Source organism: Chinchilla lanigera, unplaced genomic scaffold (assembly GCF_000276665.1).
Source record: "Chinchilla lanigera isolate Chin_1 unplaced genomic scaffold, ChiLan1.0 scaffold00064, whole genome shotgun sequence".
Taxonomy (NCBI): domain Eukaryota; kingdom Metazoa; phylum Chordata; class Mammalia; order Rodentia; family Chinchillidae; genus Chinchilla; species Chinchilla lanigera.
In genome coordinates this window covers 239,938-264,436 of record NW_004955465.1, presented here as the reverse complement: position 1 = coordinate 264,436, position 24,499 = coordinate 239,938, and the positions used below count along the sequence as shown (strand labels likewise).

General features: G+C 42.0%; 1 long non-coding RNA gene across 7 annotated transcripts; it reads right to left on the bottom strand.

The window, feature by feature from the left end:
- LOC102008203 lies at window positions 1-24,238 on the bottom strand. 7 transcript variants are annotated; one of them, XR_001236726.1, is made up of 7 exons: window positions 24,147-24,238; window positions 23,777-23,924; window positions 11,099-11,234; window positions 9,886-10,045; window positions 9,200-9,432; window positions 1,167-1,250; window positions 1-423 (listed from the first exon to the last, which is right to left on the bottom strand). It is a non-coding gene; the product is annotated as an uncharacterized LOC102008203 (long non-coding RNA). The 7 variants fall into 7 exon arrangements; XR_263227.1 differs by lacking the exons at window positions 1-423; window positions 1,167-1,250 and adding an exon at window positions 7,297-8,982; XR_001236728.1 differs by lacking the exons at window positions 1,167-1,250; window positions 9,200-9,432 and having other exon boundaries at window positions 4-423.
- Window positions 24,239-24,499: the final 261 nt, after the last annotated feature.

Below are 24,499 nucleotides of genomic sequence, written 5' to 3'. Positions count from 1 at the left end.
TGCCGCTTTCAGAAAATGAAGTCTAATTCTCTCCTCTCGAAGGCTAGGCCGTACTTAATCACATGCTTCTAGCAAACAGATGTAAAAGCGACTGTATTTAGTCTCAAAGACTGGGACAGAAACACCACTGAAGCTTCTTCTCTGCTATCTTAGTTTGTTCCATTTAGGAAAAACCAGCTGCTGTGTGGTGAGGATACTCAAGCAGACCTAAGAAAAGGCCAACATGGTGACATACTGAGGCCTCCCCCGTAGCCAGCAAGGCGGTAAGTATCTTGCTGACCACCATGTGGTAGTGAGCCTCTTAGGAGCAGACCCTCCAGTCCTATTCAGGCATTTAGATGATGGAAGCCACCAGCGAGAGCATGATGGAAAACCTCTTAAGTGACTCCACACTGGACACACAGCGAAGCCACTTCCGGGTACCTGGTTGAGAGCAGAGAAGCCGTGAGTTAACAAATGCTGTTGTTTTAACTCACTGTTTTTGAGCCATTTATTATACAATAAATAATGGATATGGAATTGATCTGATTTTCTATCCTTTTATGAGAATCAATACTACTTATGAAATCAGTGACTTTGGAACACTCACAAATCTCACTTTTTGAATGGAAAGAGTATCATCTCTACATTTTTATCACTGAGGTTCTATATAAATAAATCTTGAATCCTTCCAAGTTAGCTCATTGATGCCGTTGTGTATACCTCACAAATGCACATGCCAAGTTAAATTATTTTTAAATGAGAGGTGTGGGCACAGATTTTTACTACACTACACTGTGCTATGTACATGACTGTCACTAATAAACTGAGCAGTGCATCCAAAGTTACTTGTGGATACTTCTTCGATTAGTTTCTTTTCATAAGGGCATCAGTTTACTTTTTATTAGTTAGGAACTTATGGTTAAAAAGGAAAGCAGATGCATGTTTATTATGCAGATAAAACTTATCTTTTGTGAGAATGAGATAAAAGAAATTGCACTTAGGACCCTAAATAATGCTTGTGCAGCGTAGATCTTGATGACTCCATACCTCTGCAGGGAGTTTACAATTACGCGTACTTAGCTCATTTAATCCTCCCAACAGGCTAGTACAGCAGGCATTATTTTTCCCATTTTGAATATGCAATGATGCCAAAGCTGCTAATGTGAGAGTCATCCAGGACCTACCTGCTCTCACAGACTTCCCACAATAACTCTCCAGGTATGAGCCTCAATTCCCCTTTTCTTCTCTTCTAAAGATGTGAATTGTTTCTGGAAAGTAATGCAAATTGAAGAGCTGAGGGTAGCAAGGTGGAGACAAAGAAAGTCCCACCCAGTTACAGTTAGGAAGATGCTCCGTGCAGAGGGACTCAGGGGACACTGAGGGGTACAAGGGGAGGGGGATTTTAATGGGCTGTACAGGCGATGCACTTGCTGCTCTTTCACTTTTCTTTTGAGAGAGGTGAGAAATTAATAGAATCTGTTTTAATTATTTTTGCCTGTTGAACTGTGCTTTTTCAACACATCACTTTAAAACTCCTGGGTTTTGAGATGGTGCATTTAAGAATGTTCAGGTTCAGATAGCATAAATGACCTTCCTAGGAATCCGCATCTTCTAATTAAATCAAGGGCTTTCCCCACATTGTCACTCGTCCCCCTCGCTCATTCATGTACACAGCGGATGGCGCTGGTCACACAATGGACGCCAGGTACCACCATGGGACTTGAGAAAGGACTTGGCTTGAAGGTGCAAAAACTGTCATTTTGATACACAGCAAAAGAGTTAGAGACCTGAATTTAGTCTCCTTTGGGTCAAACTGTTCCTGTGTTTGGAATAAACAACCTGGGTGGACTCTTTAATTACCCGAATGCAAAGCAAACACCCACCCATTATTCAGAGCTAAAGCTGTGAAATGACAGTGTAATGCCATGTTTTAGAATCAGAACAAAAGCCTTCTGTAATTGTAAATTTTTACCTATGGTTGAGCCAAAGTTTTTGTTGATTATTTTTTTTTCTCTGTTGTTGTTTGTTTTGTTTTCTTCAAGACTGAGTGGCAGGAATACGCCTTTTCCCTACATGGGTGGAGGAAGCCTGTGCCAGAAAACCTATTTTTCCCTCTCATTCTCTCTCTCTCTCTCTCTCTCTTAAGAAGAGAAGAACACGCGCCATGATCCTAACACTAGGATAAAAAGAAGGAGAGCTGTGCCCAGGCTCTTTGTAGTTCTGGCAATGCAGGGCTGTGGGTGTCCTGCACACAGTGTTATTTGAGACCAAATAAAAGACACTTTGGGAAATCCACTGATGTTAGGATGCTGTGCTCTGATGTGTTAACCACGCTGGGGCCATTGCTACTGCCTCAGAATATGAAATGAGAACTTGGACTTTACTTTGGGCAAGACTAAAGAGGAAGTGCAGAGCCATTCTTTACTCAGTATCCCACATTGCTCTTGAAAATTCCCTCTCCCCTCTCTCCTCTCCCCTCTCCTCTCTCCCTTTCTCTCTTAGGTGCTAAGTTACCACCTTTTTGGTTTTCCTCTTACTTCACTAGATGCTCATGCCATATTCCAGCAGGGTGGTAGCAGCACTATCCCAAAGATAGTGGTGATCCTGGGCTCTTGGGAGACAAGAGCAGGGACTTAGTGCAAACTCTCATGAAAGGAAGACACAGCCAGTGGCACGGGTTCAACCTCAACTGAGCACGCTGGCCGTGAGTGTCTTAGTTACTTTTCTCTCATTGCTGAGACAAAATACCCGATGCCCAAAATTAAGTGAGGAAAAGTTTATCTTGGCTCATAGTTTGTAGAGATTTCAGTCTATACTCAGCTGGCTCCAAGGCAGAGTGGCATGTGGCACAGGACAACAGCTTGTGGTGGCAGAAAATAGCAAAGACAGCAAGAGCAAAAGGGAGGAGCAGCAAAGAGCAAGGCTCTTTCCTTCCCTTATATTGTATGCAGGCTACCCGCCCTAGGGCGAGTATAGCACTCACACCCATAATCCCAGCACTGGACCATGAATCAATCATAAACTCTAGAAGCCTGCCCCATGACTACATAAGGCTTTGGGGAGACATTTAGACACAAACCATAACAGTGAGACACAGGCCTAGGGACAACAGGAGTGGATCAAGGCTGTTAACAATGGTATGGGGCATCACATCTACCCATGGTAATGTACAGTATTAATGGAAATGTGACCTCATCACTGGTGACAAGCACTTAAAACAAGCATATCAGTGTCTGCACCAGTGAATAAGATAGAGTTCTGCCCACAAGGGCCATTCAGCCTAATAAGAGAGACAGATATAAATAAATACAACCAAGTTTGATAAGTGCTCTCACAAGAGTAAATGCCAGGAAGACGGATGGCACAAAGCTCATCAGTAACTAATTCTCACTAGGAGATAGCATCAAGCAGGAAGGGCTATCACCACACTATCTGCACTATCCTTCTGTGGCTGGACTTATGGCCCCTTAGGGTCTTTTCCAAGAAATTTTCCAAACGATCAAATTTTTAGATTTCAGTTTTTTCAGAACAAGTAACACAGAGAAAAATGAAATTGGCCATCCTCACTACACAGTGCCCTTGCTTTAAAAGTGCCACCAAAAATGAGTTTGCAATTTACAAAAGAAAATAAAATCTCATATGTTATATTCTTTTTATGCACATTACTTAGTGCCGTGCCGATATTATTAGTGTTGGCATCTTTTTAGGGCAATGTTTTGCATTACAGTGAAAATGGAAAAGGGAATGTCTTGGTTTGGGGTTTTGCAAAGGAGAACAATATAATACAGGACACATATTTTATAAGATTATTTATAATAGTGACCCAAAGAATCATATACAAGAGAGTGCAGGAAATCTGTCCACACACTAAAGACCAAAGAATCCAGCTGAGGGCCTGGATTCCACGATAATGTCCTGCATGTGCTTAGCTGAAGACCTGGAGCCCATAACAATGTCTCATGCAGGCCTGTTTCACAAATCTGCGCTGGGAAGGCCCAAAGGTCAGTGGTGGAATCTAGGAGGTTTGTGCCAGCAGGATGAAGGATTTGTGCCAGCAGGCTGAAGGATTTACACTGGAGCCAGGAAGTGATGCTCAAAATAAGAACCAAAGATTCCCCGAAAAGTACCACAGCCATCCTCAGCAACAGTGAGGTCTCAAGATCCTCTGATGATCAGGACAGTTGAGTTCCCATGAGGAAAGCCAATGCAGCGAGCTCCTGCAGGAGACAGAGCAGTGTACCATCTTCTGCTCTGGTTGCTCAAAGTGAGGACCAGAGTTCCCCCAAAGTGAACAGAAGCTATTCTCAGTGTCAACAAGGCCTGAGCTCCTCGGGGGATGAAAACAGCTGAGTTCATCAGGAAAGCCGGCATGATGAGCTCCTCCAAAAGAACCAACAGCTCCTTACAGCTTCTACCAGCTCCCGACAGCCTTCCTCCTTCTTCTCCCGTTCTGTCTCTTCTGCTGCTGGCAACAATCCTCAGGTGGACTGCCCACATCCAGCACCATGCTGGTTAAGTTCAGCTGGGTGTTACAATTTGACCAGCAGTTGTCAATCCACCACAGGGAACCAGAGGGGAAATGTCTCTATCATTGTATTATCAATTCGTCATCTGGGGGAAGCAGAAAGGTAGGCACAAATCAATAGAATTCTTCCAAAGGCAGCAGGCAGCAGCAGGCTTTCCTTATGTTCTTCCTTTCTGTGGTCCAAATGACTTACTTGATGCCTACGTCTATTTTTCTCTTTCTGGAAAATTTAGAAAACTTCTGAATATCTACGGCTCTTCTCCCTCTGGGTATCAAAAGAGTCTCAAAGGCATAAAGCATGGGAAGGTACTTTCCTAATATCATTGGAAGGCAGCTTCAGAACCCATCTGCCCCATTCCAAAGCCCTCCTAACAAAGTAACCCTTCCAGTACACAGGTGGGTGCATCATCTCAGGATGGCAACCATTTGCTAATGATAAGGAGCACAATTAGATTACTTTTCTTGAGGCAAGAATCAATAGACTGGTGTATGTGGGGCCGATTAGACATTGCTAATTAGAGCTTTCAGACATTAATCAAATACCACGTATGGGGCTAATCAACTGAAAGCAATGTGGGAAGCAGAAAAATCTATAGTGTCCCAAGTCAACCCTTGAATTTTCCAACCTGGTTCACCTTGAAAGCAATCCCTGCAGCAGGTCTGCATTAAGTGGGCTGGGAGACTGTTGTTTCACATGCTCTCCAGCTTTCTGGAATGTGAGACCGACATGATGTCATCGAACTCCTTCTTAAACAAACACAGGCTCCATCCTGCAGCCTTGACACACTTTTCATTGACACACAGTGTTGCATGCGGGCCAGTCCCAGAGAGCCAGACAAATGCTCCTAGGCATGGACAATAAATAAAACTAAATGCTCACTAACTAATATATTATTCATGAAATTGCCCATCCTACTACATATCTGCATTCATACAATTATTCCTGTGTGTTTAAATAATGAATGTCAGGTTTGTGTTTGCTAACACTGATAGCTGATTAATCCATAGTCAAATCAAACAGTGCTTTATTGAAACATTTCAAAATATTGTGCCGCATCAGTGTGTCTACCTCAATTTAGGGATAATTTCTATAATGTGACTTCTGAGGGATGTGATACTACTGGATAATATGGGCTCCAATAAAGATTTACTGATAATGCTGGGCAAATCCAGATGTGATTTAAGATTGGTGGAATATATTAAAAATATTCCCAAGCACCTATGTCCTTTACTGTTCATACTTTAATGCTTCTGAATGTTGCCCAGTAAAAAGCTATTTATTACCCAACAAGCTCTTTCAATCTCCCATAATCTCCTTTAAAAAGATATTTTGTTAAAACCCAGCAACATGTGTGCTCATGCTATCATTATAATTTTTTTTCTTCAAAAATAGAAAGTCAGCTTTAAATGAATTCCAATCCCAAAAGATTCCTATGAGAGTTAAGATTCACAACCTATAGGGATTGATCAGTTTTTAGACTCTTAGCGTCATCAGCTTTAGACAAGCAGGGAGAAAGAAATGAAATTCTTAGGATTTAGCTATCAAGCACACAGACCAGTGCTGGAGAAAACAAGAGTACTGTACAATGTAGCAAAAATTAGCACAGGACCCCATTTGGATTTGAATCTGACATCCCCAACATATTAGTGGTGTGGCCTGGCTAAATAGTTAATGCCTCTGAAGCTCTGAAATACGAATAGTAATATTCAAGGTCATCGTGTGACTTGAGCTCCTACATGCGAGCACTTAGGACAATGTCTCCCTGAAGTTAGACAGCCAACAGATGACTGGCTGACTTCCCTTGGTCTCTTCCTATAATTCTGGTTTTATAAGCCATGCCATTCTGAAAAGCAGGAAATGCATCTTAGGCATTTTTATGCTCTTGCTGCTTGGCATAGATGACTCAAAAAGTCATTATTGACAAAAAAGCCACCAAAAGGGTATTTTGGGGACACACAAAAGTTTTTTTACCCTCCTTCCTAAAAGCCAACATTGTATTGATTCCCCAAAGCAGTAGTTTCCAGAAATCAGGGGAAATGGTCCAGAAGATGCAAAGCAAATCTTTCCTGTAATTTCTAGCTTTGAGAATATAGTTATCAGGGGAACAAAGTATCTCCTTCACTTCCCTGGCCTCTTCCTCTTATAATTTTGGGCATCTTCATGCATAGAAAATGTAAGGCAGGGCAGAGAAAACAAATATGAGCGATTTCAAAATATTTACTTCATGAACTATACAGCTCTGGGTAGACTGTTGGTGAAAATTAAAAATCCTAGCATATGAGAATAGATGTTGGAGAAAGGGAACAGCTTAAGCAAAGGATAATTTTACTACCTTATATGCGTCTCATATCAAGTGGGAAGCATTGTGGTCAGATATCTCCAGTGTGGGTGAGGGATACACTCTGTGCTTTTGCTTCACGCAGGTATGAAGAGTACGGTAAAATGCTATGTCCTTATGGTGCACCTTAGCTATCAAGTGAAAGGCAGCGTACTCACCAAAGGGACTGGCATCAGAAGGATCTGGCCTTAGAACAGGAGCAAGGAATGCAATTAAGATCATATCTTTATAATTAAAACTCATTATTTCCAGCGGGGCGTGGGGGTGCACATCTGTAATCACGGGCAGCCTGAGGCAGAAGGATCGTGAGTTCAAGCCCAGCCTGGGTGACTTAGCGAGACCCTGACTCAAAATAAAAATTACTTAATAAATTAATTAAAAGGGCTGAGGATGTAGCTCAGTGCAAAGATCCTGGGCTCAATCCTTAGTACCACCAAAAAAATTCTCTTTTCATTTCTTAAAATAAGCAATTTCAACGCAATTATATTTCTCATATGTCATGGTGGTGATACTTAAAATTTTAAAAACTTTTACCAAAGTTGAAAACTTGTCATAGTCCCCATCAATTATTCATTGTCTTATTATTCAGCATCTTCCCGTATCCAACCAAACCCCACCACGGCTCTTTTTTGGCAGGCAGCCTGGGGAGCATGACGGCCCTCTCCTACCTCTGTTGGTCTCGGTTGAAATGTCTGTCACTTTTTTCACAACAATTCTTAATTTAATTAATCATAACTCTTTATTTACTACCTAAGACTATCACAATGGAATAATGGCACCATCTCTGTGTGATTGGGAATTAAATATCTGTCATTTGGAACCGAATTCTCCCTTTCAAAAATATCGGGAGTCCCCAGAGAAGCCAAGTCCTCTCCTGGGGACTCGGGAGCAGTAGAAATTCAACCACGTCACATCCAAGAGCATCTGGCAGTTGTGGCTTTGCTACAGCGGTTGTTCATTCTTTATTCAAATGGATATGGGCTCCGTGAGCCACTCTGTGTTCTGGAAGAAAACAGCTGCTGACATGCAAGGAGAAAGCACTGAATGTTTCCTTAAAAATCTGAGCCTGTGAATTGCATTCCGAAACCTCTTTTCCTAGCCTACCCCTGACTCTCTTCATTAGACTCCATCATCCCAAGTCAATTCATATACACAACCCAAGCCTCCAGTAATGAGGCACTGCCGAGACAAACGCTCTACAGCTGCGTGAAGTCTCCAGTTATTGAATTAGGTTGGCATAACTTTAAATATTAAACAATCTTCCCAGCCCCTGGTTATTGTCACTCACTACTGGAGACATATGTCATATTATCTGCCCAACATTGTTTCTCCTTGTCTGACAACAACACCCCTTTTTCCTCTGGGTAATTATCTTCTGCCAATTCAAGTAGTGCTGGGTACCTAGGGAGAAAATGGCTCCCAAGAAAGGCCATAGGAGACTTTCCCGGGATTTTACATGTGGACACTGAGGGGAAGGCAGTCTCTGTTTTTGAGCATCATTCTCTAGTTTCATGAAGCCTGGGGCACTCTTTCCAGACTCCTCAGCCCACCCAACAGGGTTAACCAAAAGGTAAACCAAGAAGGAGACCCAGTGATGTCATTTAAAAAATTCCTGGATCCAACCATACCTGAGGTCAGCTCAACCTCTGGACTTTGAAATTGCACTGGCCAATACTAGACCTTCTGCAATGAAAAGAGCCCTTCTGATATATGCACATATTTAAATCCACAGATCCCTCCTTTAGATTCTGATACAGCTTGGATGTACAGTGTTATCCAATGGCTCATGTGTTAACAGCTTGGTGCACCAATGTTCTGAAGCAGGACTTTTGGGGAGTGATTGGACCATGAAGGCTCTGAGCTCATCAATGGATTAACTAGCTGATAGGATCATAACTTGATAGGCCATTGGGACATGATGGAAACTGAAGGAGATTGAGACTCCTTGGAGTAAGATCACTGGGGGCATGACCCGGAAGAATATATCTTGTCCATGGCTTTGTCTCTCTTTCTCTGTCTGTGCTTCCTGGCTGCCATGAAGAAAGAAGCTTCCCTCCTCACACCTTCTTGTCCACTGTGATGCTTTGCTTCACCTCCAGCTCAGAGCAATGGAGCCAGCCCCATGGACTGAAGCCTCTGAAACATAAGCCAAAATAAATCTTTCCTCTTTTAAATTGTTTTTTTTTTTTTTTTTTGGGGCATCTTGTCATAGTAACAGAAATCTGACTAATACAAATTCCTTTGTTTTTCAGTCTTTTCCTCCCTTTCTCCAAGGCTAGATTGAAAATTCTTTTCCTATACACCTATATCCCCATAGAACATAGATCATTTCATCCTTTGGTTATAAACTCACCCAAATTTCATCTCATGATGAGAGTGTTTGCCTTATCAAATTATCTGTTATCCTCAGGGATTGATCTTCTTAGAAAGTTCTGGTGAAAATTCCTTCTCATTACAACACTGGGTGCTTGTTTTACTTCCCTGATCTAATGATCTGTACTCTAATTATAATGGACTTTCCCTTTCATTCCTCACTCTGCTGTTCATATCTTCTTTCTTCTTCAGTGTCCTTTCCTTTAAGGTTTTCTACAAAAGAGGTTATAAACAAGGTCCAGAGACTATTTATTAACAGGCTTTAGGATGTCTCAAAGCCTCTTGAAATTATATGCATGTTTTATATGAATATTCATATTTACAGGCATTAGTTATCAATTGCTATGTAACAAATTACCCCATAATTTAGCATCTGAAAACAGCAAACATTTATTATTTCCCAGTTACTATTTGTCAGAAATCCAGGTGTGGCTCAACTGGGTTCCTCTGCTTCTCATGATGCAGCAGCTTAGGTATCAGTGAGTCAAAAAATTTTTCAACATCTAAAGGCTCTGGAGAAGGGAAATCCTTTCTAAGCTCACGCACAAGGTGGTTAACATGAATCAGTTTCTCATAGTTTGTTAGCCAAGAATCTGCCCACTGTTTTCCACATGGATCTCACACAGGTCAGTGCTTGAAATAAAGGGCAAATGAAAGTGACATCACCTCTTTTATGTAATCTCATCTCAGCAGATCTCTAATCTCGTTCACTGTACTCTGTTGACTAATCCCTACCCATACGCAGAGGGAGGGGGCTGCGTGGATGTGGGAGTGGTGGGATGCAGAGTCCCTGCGGGCCATCTCAGAGACTGTCCACCACAGGCATCTGGAAAGAAAGAGGAGCCATATTTTTTATCATATTTTCAAATTTCTGAATCACCATTTGTTCTCTTTGTCTCTGTCTCAAACATTAACTTTACCAATAGTCTTTTACAATTTCACAAAACAAGGCAGTAGAAATTTCTCTAGAGCAGGCTGGAGTTAACCTGTGCAGTGGAATAGTCACCTATTGCTAAAATTTTTGCAAGGTGAAATCAGTGTCATTGGTTTATCTCTATAGTGCACACATACACACACACACACATGCAGGTGTGCTTTAGCCCATAGGGTTAGTCCAAGGTCACCTGATGAGAAATGCAGTGTTTTGATATCACAGGACAAGTGGTTGTCTTACATGCTACTAGTTCTTCTACCTTTTGGTCATAGGACCCTTTTATGATCTGCAAAATTATTGAGGACCTTAAAAACTTTTTTAGGTAGGTTGTGCAGGTTAGAGACAAAAATTGAGAAAGTCTAAAAATATTTTAGCCTCTTTAAAATACACATATCATGTGCAAACATAAGTACTTTTAGGAAAAATAAAAATATTTTGTTTTTCTAAAACAAGAGAAATGAAGTATGACAATGTTTTATATTTTTAGAAATCTCTGTCATCGCTGGCTTAACAGAAGACAGCTGGACCCTCCGATCCGCTTCTGTGCTAAAACTTTATAATGTGCTTTTTTGGTTGAAGTATGTGAAGAAAATCTGGCTTTATACAGTCACATAGATATGTCACTGTAAAAAGAAATATTTTAATAGCCTTTTCTGGAAATTTTCAATACTTTTTTGACACTGGGTCAAAATTTGGCCATGTAGTTTCTTAAAGGTTACAGAATGTGGACTCTAAAACCATTCTAATGACTTTTCTCCATTCTCTTAAAGCCAATTGGTCTATATCGCACTATAAATCTTTTATCAATATATGATTTTTAACATTATGCGTTTGGTCATCAGGGGAAAAAATCAGCTCACTGAAACTTACAGATCTTCCTAGTGTTGACACATTCTGTTATAAAATTCTAAAAAAAAAATCACATTTGCAAATATTACAACTAACCTCATGATGACTCTTTAGGTATTGAGAAGCATGCAAGGTCATGGCAGAAAAGCCAAGGTTTTCAAAATTCTGGTCTGGGAATATAGTTCAGGACACAAGCGCCTGCCTGGCCAGTGCAAGGTGCTGAGTTCGATTCCTGGTACCAAAAAAACAAACAACAAGAACAATGAAATTCTAATTTTCACTTGGGAACATAAATTTTATCAGTGGCTCTAAGAACTCTCAGTTATTTTTCTTAAAGTAATAAGCCTACTATATTCATTTCTGAAAAAATATCTACCAAACATCCAAATTTCAATGGCCACAGGGATAGCTCAGTAGAGCAAGGTTTAATCCCCAGGACTTAAAAAAGAAAAAAAGCTAAATAACTGTAATTCTTCAATTGTTTTTTTTTTTTTTTCCACATAAAAACAGCATTCCATGAAAAGACCTGGCGAGTTCAAAATGTGTCTTCTCAAGTCAACCGTTCCGCTTGGCACACAGAAGAATATTGTATTTATATTTTGCATCTGATCACATAGACAGAGATGCAAAGGTTTGAGACTTCACACACTTAATAATGCCTATTGCTTTGTTATTTTTAGATGGCACTGGCTTTTCTTTTGCTTGTGAGTGTGGTAAAATAGTCAACAATCTAACACCACTGCTTGGAATCATCTAAGACACCAGCCTTGATTTTACATCATCAATCATGATGAAAATGAAATTTACAATCATGAAATTTACAATCATCTTTACCCAGCCTTGATTTTACATCAACAGCATGAGTGTCAACATATCTTTTAAAAAGCAAATAATATTTTATTCTTATGAAAGTAGTTTCAACTTCATGAACACACTGAAAGTGACTTCTGGAGGACCCTTAGGAATCCATGGTCTATAGCTTGAAAACCATTATTATAGACTGTTATCTGTGTTTCCAATTCTAGTATCTGTTTACACTAAGGGAATAGAGTTAGACATATTATGTAACCACTTGTGCTTTTCAAGGTCTGATAGGAAAGTAGAGTCGTCTAATAAAATGTTTTGATTTAGCGAGTATAAACCATCATTTCCCAAATGTCACTTATTCAGTTTTCCAGAGAACAACCGCTTTCTAAACTTAAATATTTAAGGAGACATTTTATCAATTGGAAGATATCTTGCCACATAACGATACCCTTAAATGTACAACTATTTAAATTTTAAAATAATCAAGAGAACTGTCTAAAATCACCTCAGGTTCTGCCATTGATGACTCACTTTTGGAAAGTCTGCAATAATCCCTCTCTATTTGTGTGTGTTCGTTCCTTTCTCAAACTCCATGACATGCAAATTTACTTCCTTGTATCTTTTAGATTCTTATATCTACAGGTTGCAAGTCACTCCTGATGAGGATAATTAGAAAAAAAGAAACTGAAGATTGGGAAAAAGAAAAGGGAAGTAAAGCAGATGGTAGTGAGGGAATAAAGGTTTGGGTATGAAGCTCTGGGAGAAATAAAAGAAGAGGAGGAGGAATCCGGAGCCCCAAAGGGCCCTTGAGGCTCTGATGAGACAGGGAGATGAGGTGGATGTAAAGTGGCTAGTAAAATGTTCCTGAGTATGGGGAGTGTTGGGCTCAGGATTGAAAACAAAACAAAAAAAATGTCTACCCCTCTGTGTTAAGTGAGGCTTACCACAGAATTTTTCCAGTTGAAATCTTTTTGCATCTGTGAGACCAAAGCAGGATTCAGGACACCATCAAGCATTTGGATGAAAGGCAAGTCTGAACACAAACGCGCACACATACACACACACGCACACACACACACAACCTCTTGGTGTGCATACTTTCTGCAATAAATCAAAACAAATTTGAAAGCATTTGAAAGCATCTTATGATGATGGGAAAGGAGATCTTGTAAAGTCTGCATTGAAGAAAGCTTAAATGGGAATTAATAATATAATGCCCATTATAACCAATTCAAGATGGGAAAATGTCTTTTATAGTTTCATTTTATTTTTGTTATCTTTATACTTCATGCTAGCAAATGTTTTTGAAGTTTCTGTGAGGCTTTCTATTGGCCCACATCTTAACTTGTTCTTCAGAGTTACTTTTGCATAAGGCAAATACCTCAAAGGTATTTTGAAGGTCAGTGGACCCCATGAAGGGTCACAGAGGAGAAAGGAGCTGAGATTCTCATCTGTCCTTCCACAAAAACTTCTTTGCTATGACCTATTTTGCATGTTAGTGCTCTCCTTTGGATTTCACCTAAGAAAGGATTTGGGTGCTACAAAAGAAAAAAAAAAAAAAGAAAGAAAGTCACAATCACAAGGTTTAAATTCCTCCTAAAGTTGAAAAATTTTTTCCAACTTGCAAAAAAAACTGACATATACAGCATGCCAAAATTGTATGAAAAATATAGAAATATAGACAAGCACACAATAAAGAGGAAAATCAAATGGCCAATGAGCGTGTGAAAATGTCTTCTACTCCCATTAATCATCAGGAAAATGCAAATCAAAACCACTGCAAGACTCCATGGTGTACCCACTAGAATGGCTGCATTTAAAACATACTACCAAGTTGTTGGACAGAAAAGGCAATAATGGGAACTTTCGCTGAATACTGGTGAGTGTGTGAGTTGGTATAACCAACTAGAAAACTGAGGGTATCTACTCACACTAAAAACATGCAAACTCAGTAAACCAGCATGTATATTCCTGGGTATATACTCAATGTATAATGATCCAAAGACTCTAGAAGCACTATTCTCTTTTTGTTGTTGTTGTTTTTTGTCTTTTGTCTTTTTGAGACAGGGTCTCGCTCTGCAGTCCAGGCTGGCCTTGAGCTCACTTTGTAGCCCAGGCTGGTCTTGAACTCTCAACGATCCTCCTGCCTCCCGAGTGCTGGGATTATAGGTGTGAGCCACCATGCCAGACTAGAAGTACTATTCTCAAAAGACAAAAACTGGAAACAAAATAAATGCTATCAACAATGAAATAGACAATAAATAACTGCATATTCCTGTGTGAAAAATTATACAGCAAAGCAAAGGAATGAACTACAGTGAAATCTCTTACTGTAGAATAAAAGTAGCAAAACACAAAGGAAAACTATGGTTCCATTAATATATAATGTTCAAAAATGTAAGCAAAACTAATTTATAGCACTCTGGAAGGTTGAGGCAGGAGGATCACAAGTTTGACCTCAGCTTAGGCAACTTAGCAAGACCATGTCTCAAAATAAAACTTTAAAAAGGGATAGGGATTTAGCTCAGTGTGAAAGCCCTAGGTTCAATCCCTAGTACCACAGAGGGGAAGGAAAGGAGGGTGGAGAGGAAAGGAAAAGGAAGGAGGAGGAAGAGGAGGAGGAGGTGGTGGAGGAGGAGGAGGAGAAAAAAATTATGAGAGCTATCTTTGTAGTGGAAGTACATGGAGATTCTCCAAAGGAGACTTTTAGAATACTATACTGGGAAAGTTTGGTTTCTTGATCTGAGCATAGTCCCCTAAAGATGGCTCATTTTGAAAATTCATCAACATGCATAGACATGATCTGTGTTAGTTTTCTGTTACTGTAACAAAATGCCTGAGATAATAACTTAAGAAGAGGAAGGATTTGTCTTGGCTCACACTTTTGGAGATTTCAGTCCATGGTTGCTTGGCACATTGCCTTTGGTCCTATAGCAAGACAACACATCATGGTCAGAGCATGTGGCTGAGGAAGATAGCACCTCATGGTGAGAAGTAAAAGAGCTAGGGCAGAAGAGTACAGAGGCCTAGAGTTCCCTTCTAAGCCACACCCCCAGTGACCTAAGACATCCCCTAGTCCCACCTCCTGATTGTTCCACCATCCCAATAGCCCCAAGCCAGGAAGTCAGCCTTTAACACACGGACCTTTGGGAGACAGTTAAGATCCAAAGTACAGCATGATTTGGGCACTTTTTTCTATTTGCTGTTATTTCATGAAGAAATGCATTTCTGGAAAAGAATACTATTAATTTAAATTTTCTTCCATTATGTGGAATTTTAGGATCCTCATTATATTTCTATTTAGCACTCTTTCTTTCTTTAATTTTCTAGAGTCTAGATTAAAAATTTATTAACTGGTTTCCAAAAAGTGCCATGTTAATGAGTTGCTGTTGTAAAAGCAAAAGAATGTACTCTTTTTTTCCCGAGTATTCCTGCTCTGAAAAAATGAATTAATAAATTCAATACATGTGCTTTAAATATCTACGTCGAATGGCCTCTGTGCTCGGCTCTGGAAATGTCCAGGCACGGTTCGGGTCTAGGGGAGTTCACTACCTGACAAGGGAAGTCTCAGCTGAGAGCAGTTGGTTAGAGAGTATGTGAAACGCCGTGCAGAGCCAATGTCATGACAGGGCATCACACAGCAGCACGGCTGTTACTTCTCATGTCTCTGGGACCACATTTCTCTCATCAATTTCTGAAGGACATTTGGACTCAGTGTCACAGAGAATTATAGCTCACGTTTGTCTTGTGTTTTTCATTGTTAATTTGTCATCCTGAAATCAAGGGTAGAGAGCTGGCCTGATTCCCTACATTACACTGGATTTAAGAATTAGGCCCTTTAAAATACCTACTGAGAGGAGGAAGGGAAAGTAGAGTAGTGCACCTGGAAAGTGGGACTTTGCATTCTGAGATGCAAAAGAAGGAGAAAGCATCTTTGCTCAAAGCAAGCAGACATCAGTCCACAGGCATTGGGAGAGGGCGGCTTCCTTGAGGGCAGGTCTGTAAGTGCTCAGACCATGTAGAACAAATGAAGACTCTAGAACTACTTACCTGGCGGAATTCAAACAAGAAAAAAAAAGGCCCTAATTTAACATTCCTGTGATGGAAACAGGATGTCTGAGGATAGGAAAGGATTGCTCCAAAAAGGCACCTACACCTGTGGAACTTCCTTGACGGCTCATTTTGCTATAATTAATGTTGAGGCACAACAAGCAATACCCCAAACTGTGATGCTTTGACATACTGAGCACTTTCAGTGAAAGGAAACTGGAAGACTTCGAAGCTGTCTTAGAGTCAGTGCCTCTCCAGCCTTCCCTGTTCCCCTTGCTGACCCCAAGCACAGAGAGGGACTTTTCTCTAAAATTTCCTTATCTACCTAGATTTGCCAAAAGGAACCCAATTGCCATTGAGCCTACTCCTGAGATTCCATTAGACAGGAAAGATTAAACTCAGATTGCAGGAAGGAAGGCTGAGGAATGTCACCACATTTAGACTGTCACCAGCCACTGTCTATTCCTCATGCACTCAACTTCCTGAGAGAATCATTTACAAACTATTGGGGTTTGGGGGCTCACTCGATTCCACAGAAAATCACTTTACTTCCCTGCAAAATTGCCTCTATTTCCCATCTCCCTTCCCATATGAAGAGCTTCTAAATCTCATCAGGTTATTAGATAATTACCTGCCTTTAATTCCCCTGTGCACATTCATAAATATGTATATTTTTTCCTACTGCTCTGTCCACTGTCAGTTCACACCCATGAATTTTCATAGGGCAGAGGAAAAATCCACCACACACACACACACACACACACACACGTCTGACAGTGAGTGTCAACCCTTTTCTTTTTTGGTGGTACTGGAGACTGAACACTAAAAAAACAAAAGGGCAAGCAGCCAGTGGGCTGTGGGTTGGATGAGCCTTTGGACCATCCCTCTAGTGTGCAGATTTAAGTGAGATAGCACATGATGCACCTGATAAGATGCAAGCATGGAATTTGCGCAGTGCCAGGATTCCCAGTAGCCAAATACTAAGAGTTAAAACTCCAGGACAGATAAAAATGGATCAGGGAGGAAGGAGAGGGAGAGAGACATTGCTTGCCAAGCCGGGGTACATCAAGATGCTGAAAAATAAAGGAAGGGAAAGGAAACCAATGGTGGAGAGAGAATGAAACCGATGCTGCCTTCGTTTCTTAAATTACCCTCCCCCCATTAGTCTAATTACAGTTCTCCACCTGGGAACCTCAGCGGAACATTCTATAACCAGCAGAAATGAGTGTAGTGATTATTATTAGTTATTACATGTTGATATTCCAATATCTAAATTATGCAACCAAACCCCTTATCTGCTGCATTCTAAAGGAATGCTCTTCAGGATGCCACCCCTTGTTGTCACAGCTTACCAACAAATTACCTAGCACCCAGCTTTAGCGATTTACCATGATGCTCAGGGCGATTAACTAAAAGACAAAACCCTAGGCATCTGATTTTTTCTTGCTTCTATAATAGGTGTCAAGGAAATGTTAAGTCTCTCCAAAGCTGTGGTCCTGCCCTTGCATTGATCCTCTTTCACAAGCAGTTTGGACGCCGGTCCCCTGGTGAGCATTCACATACTACTTTGCACTGGCTCCTGAGCTGCACATTTAGCTGAGCTACACAGTTCCGGAGCCTGCAGCCTCGAGACCTCTTTCCTTTGCATGAGTCCATGCTTCCACCAGCCTCTTATGGCAGGATCTTTATTCATAATTTATGCTTCTCCTTTGGTTTCCTTTCCAAGTCTCTCTGGGCTGGTGCTTAAACAACATCTCTACCCGCATCAAGCACATATTGGTCCTTCCTCCATTAATAATTAATAGTACTGATGATAATCATGTGCAAATGTTAAGGAGTATTTATCTTCTATCCTTCATCTAAGGGTCACTCCTGTCATTGCTGCAAATGGTACTACTGAGGCACTGCCAAACTCAGACAACCCTAAGCACCACTGCCCTGGATTTTATGTTAAGGTTAAGAAGAAAATCTCAGGAAGCCCATCACGGAAGTGTGATGCTTTTGTCATCAAAAGCTAAACATGCTCCCTTTGTTACCTACCCCAACCCTCAGCTCTTGTCCTCGGTTGAGGCTGAGGCTACCCTCAGGTCACAGGAGTGGACAAGATCATCTAAATTAACCCACCAAGCCTAGATCGTTGCTGCTCAAAGTACAGTCTTTGCATCAGCAGAACTGGTGAAAGACAGCACTGGTGCTGTCCTAGGGCTTGTTAGAAATGCAGAATCTCAATTCCCACCTGAGATATCCTGAGTCAGTGTCTGCCTTGTTTGTGGTGGTGCTGGGTAAAGAATCCAGGGCCTCAAGCATGCTAAGCAAATTCTGTACCACTGACCTATACCCCCATCCCTATCGTGTAACTTTTAACAAAAATACCAGGTGACTCACACGCACATTAAAGTCTGAGGGTACTGACAATGTGTCCTCAAGTAACTATTTGACAAATCCAGCTGATGAGGACCAAGAGGATCTAATTGGCCGCCTTCATGTTACATAGAAGTCAGGAAAGTAGACTCTGACAGAGAGTAGATTTGACCTTGGAAGTCTGTATTTCCCAGTTGCTGGCAGCCCTCTTGAAAGCAGAAAGGGAGAGCTTGCATGGAAATCAAGTCCAGAGAGGGGAAGAGAGCAAGACCAACTAGGCCCTCAGTTACACCACAGAACCTCTGTGTTCAACTGTGCCAAAAGCCATATCTGCTTTTGAGGCTGTTCAGATGCTTGAGATGTATAGCTACCACCCCCCCCTTTTAACTAAGGAAATATGAATATGCTTCTCTGTCACTTGCATCCAAAAGAATCCTAAATGATCAGCAGCCAACTCCTAGAAGAAAATGTTTAATGCCTAGCCACCAGGGCAGGTGGTTTCTGACATTCTAAAGCCCTGTCTAAGCTAATTTTTTTGAACCTGTTCTTTCAAAACATCTCCTAGCTTAGTCTTTTAAAATATGCACCACCTCAGTGGGGGAAGAAACCTACAGGTCAAAGGGTACCAAATTGCTTAAAGGTTTCCTTTCTATTTGTAATATCTTAGATGTGACCCTTGCTTTCCCCCTTTTCTCTTAAGAGATGAAAGACTTCTTGGAAATGCCAGGCACGCCGCTGTCATTTGGAAATGACAGCCCAGAGAAGGTTAATGCTCTCATCAAAAATGCCCATCTTCTAAGCTGGCTAAATGGGTCTTCCTGGTTCACCTGATGGTGCCTTCTTCTTCCAGGTCACTCAGCATCTCAGGGAACTGTGTTGGCAATTTAGCTGCCTTTGCTCAAGTGCTGAGAACATCTAGATTTCCCATGGGTTCCAGGTTTAAGCAAACCCAACCACAGAGATGCCAAGGAAAAGCCAAAAGCAGCGGATCAGCCTGTTGCCTTCCAAAGGAGTTTTCTGGGCCTGTTTTCTTCTTCCCGAGGAACAAAGAGGAACGGCCATGAAGGCAGCTACTATAGAGACTTCATTTCAAAATATGAAGTTTCCCAGCTGTTTGCTTCACTTCATAGACTTGCCCATCTTGCCAATGTGTCTCAGGGAGTAGCCCACATACCGCACATCTGGAACTGCCTGGGGTGTGCGCTGCACCTGTGGGTCTCTGGGCCTCATGACCCTTCCTCCTCACTGCCTGAGCCCCAAGTTCATTATTTCACTGGGACTGGAATAAATGTTGTTCATAAAAGTCCTTTCTAACTCAGAAGGTCTATGGTTCTGTCAAGAAAGAAGGATCACAGCCTCTGTGGGAGGCACATGTTAAAAGCATATGGTTGACAGGCTGAGAAAGAAGCTTGGGAGGATGGGAGGACAGGGAGCAATCTTGACTTTACTGCACAGATTGGGTGCTTTTGTTAGCTAAAAACTAGATAATGATGCCAGGAGGGAAACACAGGACCAGGAGATTGCATGGGACATTGGGCAGTGTAGGAATAGAGCAGAAGGTATAAGAGACTCTGAAGAGGAAAAGGGAAGCCTTGTGGCCACTGCCGGTCACCTCTTTACCTCCCCACAGCGCAGACACTCCCAGAGAAACCCAAGAATCCCCCTGCTCATGTTAACAGCATGGTAAAACTTCTTCAAACTCTGGTATCTAAAACCTATTGGCAGCTGTCCAAAATGAGCATGCGTGTGTGTGTGTGTGTGTGTGTTGGGGGGGTGTTTGTGTACTTTGGTAAAGGAGAGTTCTCTGATATTATCAGTTTTAAAATTAGTTTTGCTTCGGAGATAGGCTTGAACGATTTAATGTGTGACCTGGGCCAGCCTGGGTGCATCGGAGCACAGACACTGACTGGAGATGACCCTGTGTGTCCCAGTAGTAGCCCAGTGAGAACCAGAGAGATGGGTTCCCTCATTCTGTAGCAAATCCGACAAGAACGGCGTGTTAGTTTCCCATTCCTGCTGTAACAAATTACTGCAAAGTTAGTGACAAATAACAGAAATGTGTTCTGTAGTCATTCTGAGAGCTACAAATATGTAAGGGGTACTGTGGGCTAAAACCAATGTGTTGACAGGGCTGGATGCTTCAGAGGCTTCAGAGGCTCCAGAGGAAGAGCCATTTCTTACTCTTCCAGCTTCTAGCACTGTCAGCAGTGCTTGGCACATGTCCACATCACACCGGGCTCTGCTACTGTCACCACATGGGTGTCTCCTCTTCTGTGGTCAAATGTCAAAGGTCCCTGGGCCTCCCCCTTGTAAAGGCAGTATAGTTACTTTTAGGACCTGCTTAGATAATCCCAGGTAATCTCCCTCCTACGTTTGGGATACAATTTGAGTGTGTCTCCCAAAGGTTCATGTGTGGAAATTTAATCCCTATTTTGAGATATTAAATGGGTGGAAAATTTAATCCACCTATAGTGTTCCTCAGGATCTTTAGGAGGAGGTGATTAGGATCAGGAAAGGCCATCAAGATGGAGCCCTTAAGATTGAATACCAGGGCTTTATAGGAAGAAGAAAGACCACAACACCACACACACACACACACACACACACACACACACACACTCCCTCTTCCTTGCCATGTGATGCCCTGGGCCACCTCCAGATTCTGGCAGAAAGAAGACCATCGCAAGAAGAACCTCAAAACTATGAGCTAAATAAACCTCTTCATTAAAGTTTCCCAGCCTCAGGCATTTTGTTCTAGTAATAAAAATGGACTAATATGTTCCATGCTTCAGGGTCCTTCATATAAGCACAACCTTAAGATTCCCTTTTCCCATACAAGGTAACATTCACAGGTTCCTGAGGTTAAGGTATGGATATCTTTGGGTGCCACTATTCAATCTACCCCAGCAGACTCGGGAAATGTGATATAGGAAGAATAGGTTTGTTGGAAAGGAGGGAAACATAATGTAAGTGATTCCTGGAGAGCAGCTAGCAATATAAGAGTTTGGCCCAACGCCATCTCTATATGAACACATCCGGGCAACTGGCTATACTGACCTCATCTCATTGTACAGACATAGAATCTTTATAAGCTTCACAGCAACAGGTATGTGTTGCCAATATTTGCAGCTTAATTCCAAGGAGTAGAGTTAGGAAAGAATCTCCCGCTTCCACCCTGACAGTTCCCTCATACTGTCCACGTTAGACATTGGTTTATTATCATTGGACTTGGGTTAAAGAGGAAAAGAGGCTACTAGTCCACGTATCAGTGAGGCTCAAGGCCAAAGGAAAAGGCAGTAATTCAGAATTTCTCTCACTGTTGCTTGTCTTCTCAACCAAAGCCTAGTTCAACCTTAGTATCAGAAAGAGATAAAAAAAAAAAAAAAATCCACAAGTCCAGGGGATGCTGAGAGATGGATTGCTCTATGTGCACGAAAGAGATCACTGACGATGTCTGACACTGTGATCAGGGCAGGCCTTTCATGATGGGGTCTTATGTCTTTTTATGTATGTCCAAGAGAAGAATTCTTTATAAATCTATGACATTAGCCAGATGAAAAAATCACTGATTCTTTGAACTGAATTTCCACAAAGTAAAACAAAGTCCAGTCTAAACACTTTTTCTGAAGTTCTGACATCATTTTATGGCTCCATACCATGTGGAAAACTGCATTTGCTATTCAGACACTTCATTCCTTGTTACCTTACTGTCTGAAAAATCACAGGGTGAAGTGTATGATGAAACATTTGTGGGTACCCTGAGCCCTCACATTTTCTAGTTCACATCATTAATCCTACTTCCTCTGGCTCTGGAATACATTGGTTCCAAATACTTCACCCTAGAGGATCTTTCTGCTAAATATCACAGATGACTGCGAGCATTGCTATCCATTGTTACACTCCCTTCCCTCCTCTGAGAATTTTCTGCAAGTACTTTTTGTTCTCATCATATTCTCTCTTCCTCCTTGTGTCTCCCAGAAAACCCTGCTTTGTTTCAGTCCCCCTATCCTCTATTTCAGAGCCTTCTCCCTCAGCAAAAGCATCTTGGTCTAAGATACCTACTTATGGAATCAAGTAGCCTGACGGTTCCAGAATCCCACACAGTGGGATTTCAGAGTTGAGTTTTATATGTTTATTTTTATATCAGCAGTTTTGGACACTCAACTATTAAGGCAGAGTTAGGAAAAGAAAAGCCCAAAGGCAGCATAATCCCTTTGTGGGATCAACAACTAACAAATAGGTATTTGGGGTTGAAGAGGAGCGATGGATTTTCAGCAAGACCAGCTTCAGCTGGAGGCAGATAAACAATCCTGCAATTTAGACCACAAAGGAGGACAATGTGAGCGGAGCGAGTTGCAGAAATAAAATCCGCCCCTCAAAATTCCTTGACCCTAAGCATGAAATCTCTTTAGAATGGTCCCAGCAGTCCAAAAGGCAAACAGCATGAGTATTTTGTAAGTCTATAGCTGTGCTTTACCTGCCAGCAGAGCTGTTAGAATTTAATAGGTTCATACCAAATGCTCTACTGTTTTTGAAACACCTATTACACAAGGCGTGTTTTCAAAACTGACTTTCCCCCAACCAAGAGCAAAGGAAATCGACCCAGAAGAGAAACAGGAAATTAACTGCATGGGCTTGACTTCAGTGACATAGGCTAGAAAGTTCTGAACTGTTGCTGCTGTCATTTAATGGGACTCAATCGCCATGGGTCTGCTGGCCCTACACAAAGGAAAGCCTGTTTTGGCTTCTGTAGGGCACCATTAAGTGGAGACCAGGCCCATGAGGATCAGCTATAGAGACCCATGCCCTGGTCTCCTGACTTATAGTCACACCTGGCACCGGCAGGCCCCTGGTTCTCAGCTCTCTCAGAGCGTAGTCCAGCCCTCATGCTCACCGCGACCTTGTGGGTTGGGGTGGTTATTATAACTCCTACTTAAAGACTTGAGGGTGAACGCTCAGAGAACTTTAATCACTTGCCTGATCACTGCTAGTAAATAGCACTGTTGGTGTCTGAGCTCAGGCTCTCTGCCTGTATTCCCTAGTACATGCCTAAGGTACCTCCTTGATCAGTTTCTCTCTGATTCTTATAGGAATTTGCCAGGAAGTGCTGGAGAATTTGGTTTACTTACAATTTCTCCCTCCACTTTGCCTTTCCTATACCAGTTCTGCCCTTCAAAATGTGCTGTCTCTGAATCTGTATGTGTGTTTCTGTCTTTCTGTCTCTCCGTTCCCTGCATCAGAGATTCCATTCGATCTTCAGGTGAAGTATTTATGTAGAAATAAGCAGAATGGATGGAAGAAGCCCCCCACTGACTTCTTCTTTTGCTTCCTCACTGAGTTTCTCTGCATCCAATCTCTCAGCCCCCCACACCACAGACCCAACATGCTAGAACATGTGTCTAAGGCTGCATGACTAATTAATAGCAGAGGCAAGATTTGAACGCTCAATTTGGAGCCTCATCACCCATATGGTCTGGCACATCAGGCCGTTGCTCTGTCCCTCCAGCTGCAGGATAGGAGCCCACACACCTCCTGACCCCAAGCCCGTACGCCCACCTGATTGGCGTGAGTGCCTGTGTCCTCCTGGACAGATGCTGGGTGTCACAAGGTGTCAGCTCATTTGTCTGTCTCCCCAGGGAAATCCAGAGCACAGTGACAGCCTCTGCCCTGAGGCCCTGGCAGTTCAGAAGCACAGCTGTCCTATCTGCAGTGACAAAGCCTTCGGTTAATTTACAATGGGCATCAGGAGGCCAGGGATGCACATACTGGTCAGGGAGTCAGGGGCTCTGCTAGTCACACCTCACTGGCCCTGGCTGAACTGCCCTTCGACTGAGGAAAGAGGAAGCCTCCCTCCCCACCAGTGGAGAATGTTAAGGACACAGGTCCGCACCACAAACTACAGCACCGAATGTCTGCGAAAGAGTACCTGGTGGCCGCCCTTGTGGTGGCTCTCTGTAGCTCTAAAGGAGCCCTGGTCCAGCAGGCACAGGGCAGTGTGGCCAAGCCCTGAGGTCACAGAGACCTCCAAGAGTCACTTCTGACCTCATGCCCAAGGGAAGCCAATGAGATTAGCTGACATGATTGGTCATACAACTTGGAATTTACATCTTCTTACAAGGCCATACTATCTTTTGTACACAGCAAATTAATACTTTCAATAAGTCTTTTGCTTATCTAGTGAACAATGCAATTCTACATGGTTATCTTTTTGTGATTAAAGTGTGTATTCATCACTAGGGGTTGATAAATTATTTCTAGGAAGGACTGGTTAGCTAACAC